The sequence below is a fragment of the Oncorhynchus mykiss genome, chromosome 9, assembly GCF_013265735.2.
Source record: "Oncorhynchus mykiss isolate Arlee chromosome 9, USDA_OmykA_1.1, whole genome shotgun sequence".
Classification (NCBI taxonomy): Eukaryota; Metazoa; Chordata; class Actinopteri; order Salmoniformes; family Salmonidae; genus Oncorhynchus; species Oncorhynchus mykiss.
The window spans coordinates 74,120,340-74,136,405 of record NC_048573.1 but is presented as its reverse complement, the minus strand read 5'-3'; positions in this window follow the sequence as shown (position 1 = coordinate 74,136,405).

Genomic DNA, 16,066 nt, shown 5'->3' with positions numbered 1-16,066 from the left:
CCTCCACATTGACTCTGTACCAGTACCCCCTGTATATAGCCTCCACATTGACTCTGTACCGGTACCCCCCTGTATATAGCCTCCACATTGACTCGGTACCAGTACCCCCTGTATATAGCCTCCACCCTGACTCTGTACCGGTACCCCCTGTATATAGCCTCCACATTGACTCTGTACCGTAATACCCTGTATATAGCCTCCACATTGACTCTGTATCAGTACTCCCTGTATATAGCCTCCACATTGACTCTGTACCGTAATACCCTGTATATAGCCTCCACATTGACTCTGTACCAGTACCCCTCTGTATATAGCCTCCACATTGACTCTGTACCGGTACCCCCCTGTATATAGCCTCCACATTGAATCGGTACCAGTACCCCCTGTATATAGCGTCCACCCTGACTCTGTACCGGTACCCCCCTGTATATAGCCTCCACATTGACTCGGTACCAGTACCCCCTGTATATAGCCTCCACCCTGACTCTGTAGCGGTACCCCCTGTATATAGCCTCCACATTGACTCTGTACCGTAATACCCTGTATATAGCCTCCACATTGACTCTGTACCAGTACCCCCTGTATATAGCCTCCACATTGACTCTGTACCAGTACCCCCCTGTATATAGCCTCCACATGGACTCTGTAACGTAATACCCTGTATATAGCCTCCCCATTGACTCTGTACCGGTACCCCCTGTATATAGCCTCCACACTGACTCTGTACCGGTACCCCCTGTATATAGCCTCCACATTGACTCTGTACCGTAATACGCTGTATATAGCCTCCACATTGACTCTGTATCAGTACTCCCTGTATATAGCCTCCACATTGACTCTCTACCGTAATACCCTGTATATAGCCTCCACATTGACTCTGTACCAGTACCCCTCTGTATATAGCCTCCACATTGACTCTGTACCGGTACCCCCTGTATATAGCCTCTACATTGACTCTGTACCAGTACCCCCCTGTATATAGCCTCCACATTGACTCTGTACCAGTACCCCCCTGTATATAGCCTCCACATTGACTGTGTACCGGTACCCCCCTGTATATAGCCTCCACATTGAATCGGTACCAGTACCCCCTGTATATAGCCTCCACATTGACTCTGTACCGGTACCCCCCTGTATATAGCCTCCACATTGACTCGGTACCAGTTCCCCCTGTATATAGCCACCACCCTGACTCTGTACCGGTACCCCCTGTATATAGCCTCCACATTGACTCTGTACCGTAATACCCTGTATATAGCCTCCACATTGACTCTGTGCCAGTACTCCCTGTATATAGCCTCCACATTGACTCTGTACCGTAATACCCTATATATAGCCTCCACATTGACTCGGTACCAGTACCCCCTGTATATAGCCTCCACATTGACTCTGTACCAGTACTCCCCGTATATAGCCTCCACATTGACTCTGTACCGTAATACCCTGTATATAGCCTCCACATTGACTCTGTCCCGTAATACCCTGTATATAGCCTCCCCATTGACTCTGTACCGGTACCCCCCTGTATATAGCCTCCACATTGACTCTGTACCGGTACCCCCCTGTATATAGCCTCCACATTGAATCGGTACCAGTACCCCCTGTATATAGCGTCCACCCTGACTCTGTACCGGTACCCCCCTGTATATAGCCTCCACATTGACTCGGTACCAGTACCCCCTGTATATAGCCTCCACCCTGACTCTGTACCGGTACCCCCTGTATATAGCCTCCACATTGACTCTGTACCGTAATACCCTGTATATAGCCTCCACATTGACTCTGTACCAGTACCCCCTGTATATAGCCTCCACATTGACTCTGTACCGTAATACCCTGTATATAGCCTCCACATTGACTCTGTACCAGTACCCCCCTGTATATAGCCTCCACATTGACTCTGTAACGTAATACACTGTATATAGCCTCACATTGACTCTGTACCGTAATACCCTGTATATAGCCTCCACATTGACTCTATACCGGTACCCCCTGTATATACCCTCCACATTGACTGTACCGTAATACCCTGTATATAGCCTCCACATTGACTCTGTACCGTAATACCCTGTATATAGCCTCCACATTGACTCGGTACCAGTACCCCCTGTATATAGCCTCCACCCTGACTCTGTACCGGTACCCCCTGTATATAGCCTCCACATTGACTCTGTACCATTACCCCCCTGTATATAGCCTCCACATTGACTCTGTACCGGTACCCCCTGTATATAGCCTCCACATTGACTCTGTACCAGTACCCCCCTGTATATAGCCTCCACCCTGACTCTGTACCGGTACCCCCTGTATATAGCCTCCACATTGACTCTGTACCAGTACCCCCCTGTATATAGCCTCCACATGGACTCTGTAACGTAATACCCTGTACATAGCCTCACATTGACTCTGTACCGTAATACCCTGTATATAGCCTCCACATTGACTCTGTACCGGTACCCCCTGTATATACCCTACACATTGACTGTACCGTAATACCCTGTATATAGCCTCCACATTGACTCTGTACCGTAATACCCTGTATATAGCCTCCACATTGATTCGGTACCAGTACCCCCTGTATATAGCCTCTACATTGACTCTGTACCGTAATACCCTGTATATAGCCTCCCCATTGACTCTGTACCGGTACCCCCTGTATATAGCCTCTACATTGACTCTGTACCATTACCCCCCTGTATATAGCCTCCACATTGACTCTGTACCGGTACCCCCTGTATATAGCCTCCACATTGACTCTGTACCGGTACCCCCCTGTATATAGCCTCCACATTGACTCGGTACCAGTACCCCCTGTATATAGCCTCCACCCTGACTCTGTACCGGTACCCCCTGTATATAGCCTCCACATTGACTCTGTACCGTAATACCCTGTATATAGCCTCCACATTGACTCTGTAACAGTACCCCTCTGTATATAGCCTCCACATTGACTCTGTACCGGTACCCCCCTGTATATAGCCTCTACATTGACTCTGTACCAGTACCCCCCTGTATATAGCCTCCACATTGACTCTGTACCGGTACCCCCTGTATATAGCCTCTACATTGACTCTGTACCAGTACCCCCCTGTATATAGCCTCCACATTGACTCTGTACCGGTACCCCCCTGTATATAGCCTCTACATTAACTCTGTACCAGTACCCCCCTGTATATAGCCTCCACATTGACTCTGTACCGGTACCCCCTGTATATAGCCTCTACATTGACTCTGTACCATTACCCCCCTGTATATAGCCTCCACATTGACTCTGTACCAGTACCCCCCTGTATATAGCCTCCACATTGACTCTGTACCGGTACCCCCCTGTATATAGCCTCCACATTGAATCGGTACCAGTACCCCCTGTATATAGCCTCCACATTGACTCTGTACCGGTACCCCCCCTGTATATAGCCTCCACATTGACTCGGTACCAGTTCCCCCTGTATATAGCCACCACCCTGACTCTGTACCGGTACCCCCTGTATATAGCCTCCACATTGACTCTGTACCGTAATACCCTGTATATAGCCTCCACATTGACTCTGTGCCAGTACTCCCTGTATATAGCCTCCACATTGACTCTGTACCGTAATACCCTATATATAGCCTCCACATTGACTCGGTACCAGTACCCCCTGTATATAGCCTCCACATTGACTCTGTACCAGTACTCCCTGTATATAGCCTCCACATTGACTCTGTACCGTAATACCCTGTATATAGCCTCCACATTGACTCTGTACCGTAATACCCTGTATATAGCCTCCCCATTGACTCTGTACCGGTACCCCCTGTATATAGCCTCCACATTGACTCTGTACCGTAATACCCTGTATATAGCCTCCACATTGACTCTGTACCGTAACACCCTGTATATAGCCTCCACATTGACTCTGTACCAGTACCCCCTGTATATAGCCTCCACATTGACTCTGTACCGGTACCCCCCTGTATATAGCCTCCACATTGACTCGGTACCAGTACCCCCTGTATATAGCCTCCACCCTGACTCTGTACCGGTACCCCCTGTATATAGCCTCCACATTGACTCTGTACCGTAATACCCTGTATATAGCCTCCACATTGACTCTGTATCAGTACTCCCTGTATATAGCCTCCACATTGACTCTGTACCGTAATACCCTGTATATAGCCTCCACATTGACTCTGTACCAGTACCCCTCTGTATATAGCCTCCACATTGACTCTGTACCGGTACCCCCCTGTATATAGCCTCCACATTGAATCGGTACCAGTACCCCCTGTATATAGCGTCCACCCTGACTCTGTACCGGTACCCCCCTGTATATAGCCTCCACATTGACTCGGTACCAGTACCCCCTGTATATAGCCTCCACCCTGACTCTGTACCGGTACCCCCTGTATATAGCCTCCACATTGACTCTGTACCGTAATACCCTGTATATAGCCTCCACATTGACTCTGTACCAGTACCCCCTGTATATAGCCTCCACATTGACTCTGTACCAGTACCCCCCTGTATATAGCCTCCACATGGACTCTGTAACGTAATACCCTGTATATAGCCTCCCCATTGACTCTGTACCGGTACCCCCTGTATATAGCCTCCACCCTGACTCTGTACCGGTACCCCCTGTATATAGCCTCCACATTGACTCTGTACCGTAATACCCTGTATATAGCCTCCACATTGACTCTGTATCAGTACTCCCTGTATATAGCCTCCACATTGACTCTCTACCGTAATACCCTGTATATAGCCTCCACATTGACTCTGTACCAGTACCCCTCTGTATATAGCCTCCACATTGACTCTCTACCGGTACCCCCTGTATATAGCCTCTACATTGACTCTGTACCAGTACCCCCCTGTATATAGCCTCCACATTGACTCTGTACCAGTACCCCCCTGTATATAGCCTCCACATTGACTGTGTACCGGTACCCCCCTGTATATAGCCTCCACATTGAATCGGTACCAGTACCCCCTGTATATAGCCTCCACATTGACTCTGTACCGGTACCCCCCTGTAAATAGCCTCCACATTGACTCGGTACCAGTTCCCCCTGTATATAGCCACCACCCTGACTCTGTACCGGTACCCCCTGTATATAGCCTCCACATTGACTCTGTACCGTAATACCCTGTATATAGCCTCCACATTGACTCTGTGCCAGTACTCCCTGTATATAGCCTCCACATTGACTCTGTACCGTAATACCCTATATATAGCCTCCACATTGACTCGGTACCAGTACCCCCTGTATATAGCCTCCACATTGACTCTGTACCAGTACTCCCCGTATATAGCCTCCACATTGACTCTGTACCGTAATACCCTGTATATAGCCTCCACATTGACTCTGTACCGTAATACCCTGTATATAGCCTCCCCATTGACTCTGTACCGGTACCCCCCTGTATATAGCCTCCACATTGACTCTGTACCGTAATACCCTGTATATAGCCTCCACATTGACTCTGTACCGTAACACCTTGTATATATTCTCCACATTGACTCTGTACCATTACCCCCCTGTATATAGCCTCCACATTGACTCTGTACCGGTACCCCCCTGTATATAGCCTCTACATTGACTCTGTACCGTAATAACCTGTATATAGCCTCCACATTGACTCTGTACCGGTACCCCCTGTATATAGCCTCCACATTGACTCTGTACCGGTACCCCCCTGTATATAGCCTCCACATTGACTCTGTACCGTAACACCCTGTATATAGCCTCCACATTGACTCTGTACCGTAACACCCTGTATATAGCCTCCACATTGACTCTGTACCAGTACCCCCTGTATATAGCCTCCACATTGACTCTGTACCGGTACCCCCCTGTATATAGCCTCCACATTGACTCGGTACCAGTACCCCCTGTATATAGCCTCCACCCTGACTCTGTACCGGTACCCCCTGTATATAGCCTCCACATTGACTCTGTACCGTAATACCCTGTATATAGCCTCCACATTGACTCTGTATCAGTACTCCCTGTATATAGCCTCCACATTGACTCTGTACCGTAATACCCTGTATATAGCCTCCACATTGACTCTGTACCAGTACCCCTCTGTATATAGCCTCCACATTGACTCTGTACCGGTACCCCCCTGTATATAGCCTCCACATTGAATCGGTACCAGTACCCCCTGTATATAGCGTCCACCCTGACTCTGTACCGGTACCCCCCTGTATATAGCCTCCACATTGACTCGGTACCAGTACCCCCTGTATATAGCCTCCACCCTGACTCTGTACCGGTACCCCCTGTATATAGCCTCCACATTGACTCTGTACCGTAATACCCTGTATATAGCCTCCACATTGACTCTGTACCAGTACCCCCTGTATATAGCCTCCACATTGACTCTGTACCAGTACCCCCCTGTATATAGCCTCCACATGGACTCTGTAACGTAATACCCTGTATATAGCCTCCCCATTGACTCTGTACCGGTACCCCCTGTATATAGCCTCCACCCTGACTCTGTACCGGTACCCCCTGTATATAGCCTCCACATTGACTCTGTACCGTAATACGCTGTATATAGCCTCCACATTGACTCTGTATCAGTACTCCCTGTATATAGCCTCCACATTGACTCTCTACCGTAATACCCTGTATATAGCCTCCACATTGACTCTGTACCAGTACCCCTCTGTATGTAGCCTCCACATTGACTCTGTACCGGTACCCCCTGTATATAGCCTCTACATTGACTCTGTACCAGTACCCCCCTGTATATAGCCTCCACATTGACTCTGTACCAGTACCCCCCTGTATATAGCCTCCACATTGACTGTGTACCGGTACCCCCCTGTATATAGCCTCCACATTGAATCGGTACCAGTACCCCCTGTATATAGCCTCCACATTGACTCTGTACCGGTACCCCCCTGTATATAGCCTCCACATTGACTCGGTACCAGTTCCCCCTCTATATAGCCACCACCCTGACTCTGTACCGGTACCCCCTGTATATAGCCTCCACATTGACTTTGTACCGTAATACCCTGTATATAGCCTCCACATTGACTCTGTGCCAGTACTCCCTGTATATAGCCTCCACATTGACTCTGTACCGTAATACCCTATATATAGCCTCCACATTGACTCGGTACCAGTACCCCCTGTATATAGCCTCCACATTGACTCTGTACCAGTACTCCCCGTATATAGCCTCCACATTGACTCTGTACCGTAATACCCTGTATATAGCCTCCACATTGACTCTGTACCGTAATACCCTGTATATAGCCTCCCCATTGACTCTGTACCGGTACCCCCCTGTATATAGCCTCCACATTGACTCTGTACCGGTACCCCCCTGTATATAGCCTCCACATTGAATCGGTACCAGTACCCCCTGTATATAGCGTCCACCCTGACTCTGTACCGGTACCCCCCTGTATATAGCCTCCACATTGACTCGGTACCAGTACCCCCTGTATATAGCCTCCACCCTGACTCTGTACCGGTACCCCCTGTATATAGCCTCCACATTGACTCTGTACCGTAATACCCTGTATATAGCCTCCACATTGACTCTGTACCAGTACCCCCTGTATATAGCCTCCACATTGACTCTGTACCGTAATACCCTGTATATAGCCTCCACATTGACTCTGTACCAGTACCCCCCTGTATATAGCCTCCACATTGACTCTGTAACGTAATACACTGTATATAGCCTCACATTGACTCTGTACCGTAATACCCTGTATATAGCCTCCACATTGACTCTATACCGGTACCCCCTGTATATACCCTCCACATTGACTGTACAGTAATACCCTGTATATAGCCTCCACATTGACTCTGTACCGTAATACCCTGTATATAGCCTCCACATTGACTCGGTACCAGTACCCCCTGTGTATAGCCTCCACCCTGACTCTGTACCGGTACCCCCTGTATATAGCCTCCACATTGACTCTGTACCATTACCCCCCTGTATATAGCCTCCACATTGACTCTGTACCGGTACCCCCTGTATATAGCCTCCACATTGACTCTGTACCAGTACCCCTCTGTATATAGCCTCCACCCTGACTCTGTACCGGTACCCCCTGTATATAGCCTCCACATTGACTCTGTACCGTAAAACCCTGTATATAGCCTCCACATTGACTCTGTACCAGTACTCCCTGTATATAGCCTCCACATTGACTCTGTATCGTAATACCCTGTATATAGCCTCCACATTGACTCTGTACCGGTACCCCCTGTATATAGCCTCCACATTGAATCGTTACCAGTACCCCCTGTATATAGCCTCCACCCTGACTCTGTACCGGTACCCCCTGTATATAGCCTCCACATTGACTCTGTACCGTAAAACCCTGTATATAGCCTCCACATTGACTCTGTACCGGTACCCCCCTGTATATAGCCTCCACATTGACTCGGTACCAGTTCCCCCTGTATATAGCCACCACCCTGACTCTGTACCGGTACCCCCTGTATATAGCCTCCACATTGACTCTGTACCGTAATACCCTGTATATAGCCTCCACATTGACTCTGTGCCAGTACTCCCTGTATATAGCCTCCACATTGACTCTGTACCGTAATACCCTATATATAGCCTCCACATTGACTCGGTACCAGTACCCCCTGTATATAGCCTCCACATTGAATCGGTACCAGTACCCCCTGTATATAGCGTCCACCCTGACTCTGTACCGGTACCCCCCTGTATATAGCCTCCACATTGACTCGGTACCAGTACCCCCTGTATATAGCCTCCACCCTGACTCTGTACCGGTACCCCCTGTATATAGCCTCCACATTGACTCTGTACCGTAATACCCTGTATATAGCCTCCACATTGACTCTGTACCAGTACCCCCTGTATATAGCCTCCACATTGACTCTGTACCAGTACCCCCCTGTATATAGCCTCCACATGGACTCTGTAACGTAATACCCTGTATATAGCCTCCCCATTGACTCTGTACCGGTACCCCCTGTATATAGCCTCCACCCTGACTCTGTACCGGTACCCCCTGTATATAGCCTCCACATTGACTCTGTACCGTAATACCCTGTATATAGCCTCCACATTGACTCTGTATCAGTACTCCCTGTATATAGCCTCCACATTGACTCTCTACCGTAATACCCTGTATATAGCCTCCACATTGACTCTGTACCAGTACCCCTCTGTATATAGCCTCCACATTGACTCTCTACCGGTACCCCCTGTATATAGCCTCTACATTGACTCTGTACCAGTACCCCCCTGTATATAGCCTCCACATTGACTCTGTACCAGTACCCCCCTGTATATAGCCTCCACATTGACTGTGTACCGGTACCCCCCTGTATATAGCCTCCACATTGAATCGGTACCAGTACCCCCTGTATATAGCCTCCACATTGACTCTGTACCGGTACCCCCCTGTAAATAGCCTCCACATTGACTCGGTACCAGTTCCCCCTGTATATAGCCACCACCCTGACTCTGTACCGGTACCCCCTGTATATAGCCTCCACATTGACTCTGTACCGTAATACCCTGTATATAGCCTCCACATTGACTCTGTGCCAGTACTCCCTGTATATAGCCTCCACATTGACTCTGTACCGTAATACCCTATATATAGCCTCCACATTGACTCGGTACCAGTACCCCCTGTATATAGCCTCCACATTGACTCTGTACCAGTACTCCCCGTATATAGCCTCCACATTGACTCTGTACCGTAATACCCTGTATATAGCCTCCACATTGACTCTGTACCGTAATACCCTGTATATAGCCTCCCCATTGACTCTGTACCGGTACCCCCCTGTATATAGCCTCCACATTGACTCTGTACCGTAATACCCTGTATATAGCCTCCACATTGACTCTGTACCGTAACACCTTGTATATATTCTCCACATTGACTCTGTACCATTACCCCCCTGTATATAGCCTCCACATTGACTCTGTACCGGTACCCCCCTGTATATAGCCTCTACATTGACTCTGTACCGTAATAACCTGTATATAGCCTCCACATTGACTCTGTACCGGTACCCCCTGTATATAGCCTCCACATTGACTCTGTACCGGTACCCCCCTGTATATAGCCTCCACATTGACTCTGTACCGTAACACCCTGTATATAGCCTCCACATTGACTCTGTACCGTAACACCCTGTATATAGCCTCCACATTGACTCTGTACCAGTACCCCCTGTATATAGCCTCCACATTGACTCTGTACCGGTACCCCCCTGTATATAGCCTCCACATTGACTCGGTACCAGTACCCCCTGTATATAGCCTCCACCCTGACTCTGTACCGGTACCCCCTGTATATAGCCTCCACATTGACTCTGTACCGTAATACCCTGTATATAGCCTCCACATTGACTCTGTATCAGTACTCCCTGTATATAGCCTCCACATTGACTCTGTACCGTAATACCCTGTATATAGCCTCCACATTGACTCTGTACCAGTACCCCTCTGTATATAGCCTCCACATTGACTCTGTACCGGTACCCCCCTGTATATAGCCTCCACATTGAATCGGTACCAGTACCCCCTGTATATAGCGTCCACCCTGACTCTGTACCGGTACCCCCCTGTATATAGCCTCCACATTGACTCGGTACCAGTACCCCCTGTATATAGCCTCCACCCTGACTCTGTACCGGTACCCCCTGTATATAGCCTCCACATTGACTCTGTACCGTAATACCCTGTATATAGCCTCCACATTGACTCTGTACCAGTACCCCCTGTATATAGCCTCCACATTGACTCTGTACCAGTACCCCCCTGTATATAGCCTCCACATGGACTCTGTAACGTAATACCCTGTATATAGCCTCCCCATTGACTCTGTACCGGTACCCCCTGTATATAGCCTCCACCCTGACTCTGTACCGGTACCCCCTGTATATAGCCTCCACATTGACTCTGTACCGTAATACGCTGTATATAGCCTCCACATTGACTCTGTATCAGTACTCCCTGTATATAGCCTCCACATTGACTCTCTACCGTAATACCCTGTATATAGCCTCCACATTGACTCTGTACCAGTACCCCTCTGTATGTAGCCTCCACATTGACTCTGTACCGGTACCCCCTGTATATAGCCTCTACATTGACTCTGTACCAGTACCCCCCTGTATATAGCCTCCACATTGACTCTGTACCAGTACCCCCCTGTATATAGCCTCCACATTGACTGTGTACCGGTACCCCCCTGTATATAGCCTCCACATTGAATCGGTACCAGTACCCCCTGTATATAGCCTCCACATTGACTCTGTACCGGTACCCCCCTGTATATAGCCTCCACATTGACTCGGTACCAGTTCCCCCTCTATATAGCCACCACCCTGACTCTGTACCGGTACCCCCTGTATATAGCCTCCACATTGACTTTGTACCGTAATACCCTGTATATAGCCTCCACATTGACTCTGTGCCAGTACTCCCTGTATATAGCCTCCACATTGACTCTGTACCGTAATACCCTATATATAGCCTCCACATTGACTCGGTACCAGTACCCCCTGTATATAGCCTCCACATTGACTCTGTACCAGTACTCCCCGTATATAGCCTCCACATTGACTCTGTACCGTAATACCCTGTATATAGCCTCCACATTGACTCTGTACCGTAATACCCTGTATATAGCCTCCCCATTGACTCTGTACCGGTACCCCCCTGTATATAGCCTCCACATTGACTCTGTACCGGTACCCCCCTGTATATAGCCTCCACATTGAATCGGTACCAGTACCCCCTGTATATAGCGTCCACCCTGACTCTGTACCGGTACCCCCCTGTATATAGCCTCCACATTGACTCGGTACCAGTACCCCCTGTATATAGCCTCCACCCTGACTCTGTACCGGTACCCCCTGTATATAGCCTCCACATTGACTCTGTACCGTAATACCCTGTATATAGCCTCCACATTGACTCTGTACCAGTACCCCCTGTATATAGCCTCCACATTGACTCTGTACCGTAATACCCTGTATATAGCCTCCACATTGACTCTGTACCAGTACCCCCCTGTATATAGCCTCCACATTGACTCTGTAACGTAATACACTGTATATAGCCTCACATTGACTCTGTACCGTAATACCCTGTATATAGCCTCCACATTGACTCTATACCGGTACCCCCTGTATATACCCTCCACATTGACTGTACAGTAATACCCTGTATATAGCCTCCACATTGACTCTGTACCGTAATACCCTGTATATAGCCTCCACATTGACTCGGTACCAGTACCCCCTGTGTATAGCCTCCACCCTGACTCTGTACCGGTACCCCCTGTATATAGCCTCCACATTGACTCTGTACCATTACCCCCCTGTATATAGCCTCCACATTGACTCTGTACCGGTACCCCCTGTATATAGCCTCCACATTGACTCTGTACCAGTACCCCTCTGTATATAGCCTCCACCCTGACTCTGTACCGGTACCCCCTGTATATAGCCTCCACATTGACTCTGTACCGTAAAACCCTGTATATAGCCTCCACATTGACTCTGTACCAGTACTCCCTGTATATAGCCTCCACATTGACTCTGTATCGTAATACCCTGTATATAGCCTCCACATTGACTCTGTACCGGTACCCCCTGTATATAGCCTCCACATTGAATCGTTACCAGTACCCCCTGTATATAGCCTCCACCCTGACTCTGTACCGGTACCCCCTGTATATAGCCTCCACATTGACTCTGTACCATAAAACCCTGTATATAGCCTCCACATTGACTCTGTACCGGTACCCCCCTGTATATAGCCTCCACATTGACTCGGTACCAGTTCCCCCTGTATATAGCCACCACCCTGACTCTGTACCGGTACCCCCTGTATATAGCCTCCACATTGACTCTGTACCGTAATACCCTGTATATAGCCTCCACATTGACTCTGTGCCAGTACTCCCTGTATATAGCCTCCACATTGACTCTGTACCGTAATACCCTATATATAGCCTCCACATTGACTCGGTACCAGTACCCCCTGTATATAGCCTCCACATTGACTCTGTACCAGTACTCCCCGTATATAGCCTCCACATTGACTCTGTACCGTAATACCCTGTATATAGCCTCCACATTGACTCTGTACCGTAATACCCTGTATATAGCCTCCCCATTGACTCTGTACCGGTACCCCCCTGTATATAGCCTCCACATTGACTCTGTACCGGTACCCCCCTGTATATAGCCTCCACATTGAATCGGTACCAGTACCCCCTGTATATAGCGTCCACCCTGACTCTGTACCGGTACCCCCCTGTATATAGCCTCCACATTGACTCGGTACCAGTACCCCCTGTATATAGCCTCCACCCTGACTCTGTACCGGTACCCCCTGTATATAGCATCCACATTGACTCTGTACCGTAATACCCTGTATATAGCCTCCACATTGACTCTGTACCAGTACCCCCTGTATATAGCCTCCACATTGACTCTGTACCGTAATACCCTGTATATAGCCTCCACATTGACTCTGTACCAGTACCCCCCTGTATATAGCCTCCACATTGACTCTGTAACGTAATACACTGTATATAGCCTCACATTGACTCTGTACCGTAATACCCTGTATATAGCCTCCACATTGACTCTATACCGGTACCCCCTGTATATACCCTCCACATTGACTGTACAGTAATACCCTGTATATAGCCTCCACATTGACTCTGTACCGTAATACCCTGTATATAGCCTCCACATTGACTCGGTACCAGTACCCCCTGTATATAGCCTCCACCCTGACTCTGTACCGGTACCCCCTGTATATAGCCTCCACATTGACTCTGTACCATTACCCCCCTGTATATAGCCTCCACATTGACTCTGTACCGGTACCCCCTGTATATAGCCTCCACATTGACTCTGTACCAGTACCCCCCTGTATATAGCCTCCACCCTGACTCTGTACCGGTACCCCCTGTATATAGCCTCCACATTGACTCTGTACCGTAAAACCCTGTATATAGCCTCCACATTGACTCTGTACCAGTACTCCCTGTATATAGCCTCCACATTGACTCTGTATCGTAATACCCTGTATATAGCCTCCACATTGACTCTGTACCGGTACCCCCTGTATATAGCCTCCACATTGAATCGTTACCAGTACCCCCTGTATATAGCCTCCACCCTGACTCTGTACCGGTACCCCCTGTATATAGCCTCCACATTGACTCTGTACCGTAAAACCCTGTATATAGCCTCCACATTGACTCTGTACCGGTACCCCCCTGTATATAGCCTCCACATTGACTCGGTACCAGTTCCCCCTGTATATAGCCACCACCCTGACTCTGTACCGGTACCCCCTGTATATAGCCTCCACATTGACTCTGTACCGTAATACCCTGTATATAGCCTCCACATTGACTCTGTGCCAGTACTCCCTGTATATAGCCTCCACATTGACTCTGTACCGTAATACCCTATATATAGCCTCCACATTGACTCGGTACCAGTACCCCCTGTATATAGCCTCCACATTGACTCTGTACCAGTACTCCCCGTATATAGCCTCCACATTGACTCTGTACCGTAATACCCTGTATATAGCCTCCACATTGACTCTGTACCGTAATACCCTGTATATAGCCTCCCCATTGACTCTGTACCGGTACCCCCCTGTATATAGCCTCCACATTGACTCTGTACCGGTACCCCCCTGTATATAGCCTCCACATTGAATCGGTACCAGTACCCCCTGTATATAGCGTCCACCCTGACTCTGTACCGGTACCCCCCTGTATATAGCCTCCACATTGACTCGGTACCAGTACCCCCTGTATATAGCCTCCACCCTGACTCTGTACCGGTACCCCCTGTATATAGCCTCCACATTGACTCTGTACCGTAATACCCTGTATATAGCCTCCACATTGACTCTGTACCAGTACCCCCTGTATATAGCCTCCACATTGACTCTGTACCGTAATACCCTGTATATAGCCTCCACATTGACTCTGTACCAGTACCCCCCTGTATATAGCCTCCACATTGACTCTGTAACGTAATACACTGTATATAGCCTCACATTGACTCTGTACCGTAATACCCTGTATATAGCCTCCACATTGACTCTATACCGGTACCCCCTGTATATACCCTCCACATTGACTGTACAGTAATACCATGTATATAGCCTCCACATTGACTCTGTACCGTAATACCCTGTATATAGCCTCCACATTGACTCGGTACCAGTACCCCCTGTATATAGCCTCCACCCTGACTCTGTACCGGTACCCCCTGTATATAGCCTCCACATTGACTCTGTACCATTACCCCCCTGTATATAGCCTCCACATTGACTCTGTACCGGTACCCCCTGTATATAGCCTCCACATTGACTCTGTACCAGTACCCCCCTGTATATAGCCTCCACCCTGACCCTGTACCGGTACCCCCTGTATATAGCCTCCACATTGACTCTGTACCGTAAAACCCTGTATATAGCCTCCACATTGACTCTGTACCAGTACTCCCTGTATATAGCCTCCACATTGACTCTGTATCGTAATACCCTGTATATAGCCTCCACATTGACTCTGTACCGGTACCCCCTGTATATAGCCTCCACATTGAATCGTTACCAGTACCCCCTGTATATAGCCTCCACCCTGACTCTGTACCGGTACCCCCTGTATATAGCCTCCACATTGACTCTGTACCGTAAAACCCTGTATATAGCCTCCACATTGACTCTGTACCAGTACTCCTGTATATAGCCTCCACATTGACTCTGTATCGTAATACCCTGTATATAGCCTCCACATTGACTCTGTACCAGTACCCCTCTGTATATAGCCTCCACATTGACTCTGTACCGGTACCCCCTGTATATAGCCTCTACATTGACTCTGTACCAGTACCCCCCTGTATATAGCCTCCACATTGACTCTGTACCGGTACCCCCTGTATATAGCCTCCACATTGACTCTGTACCAGTACCCCCCTGTATATAGCCTCCACATTGACTCTGTACCGGTACCCCCCTGTATATAGCCTCCACATTGACTCGGTACCAGTACCC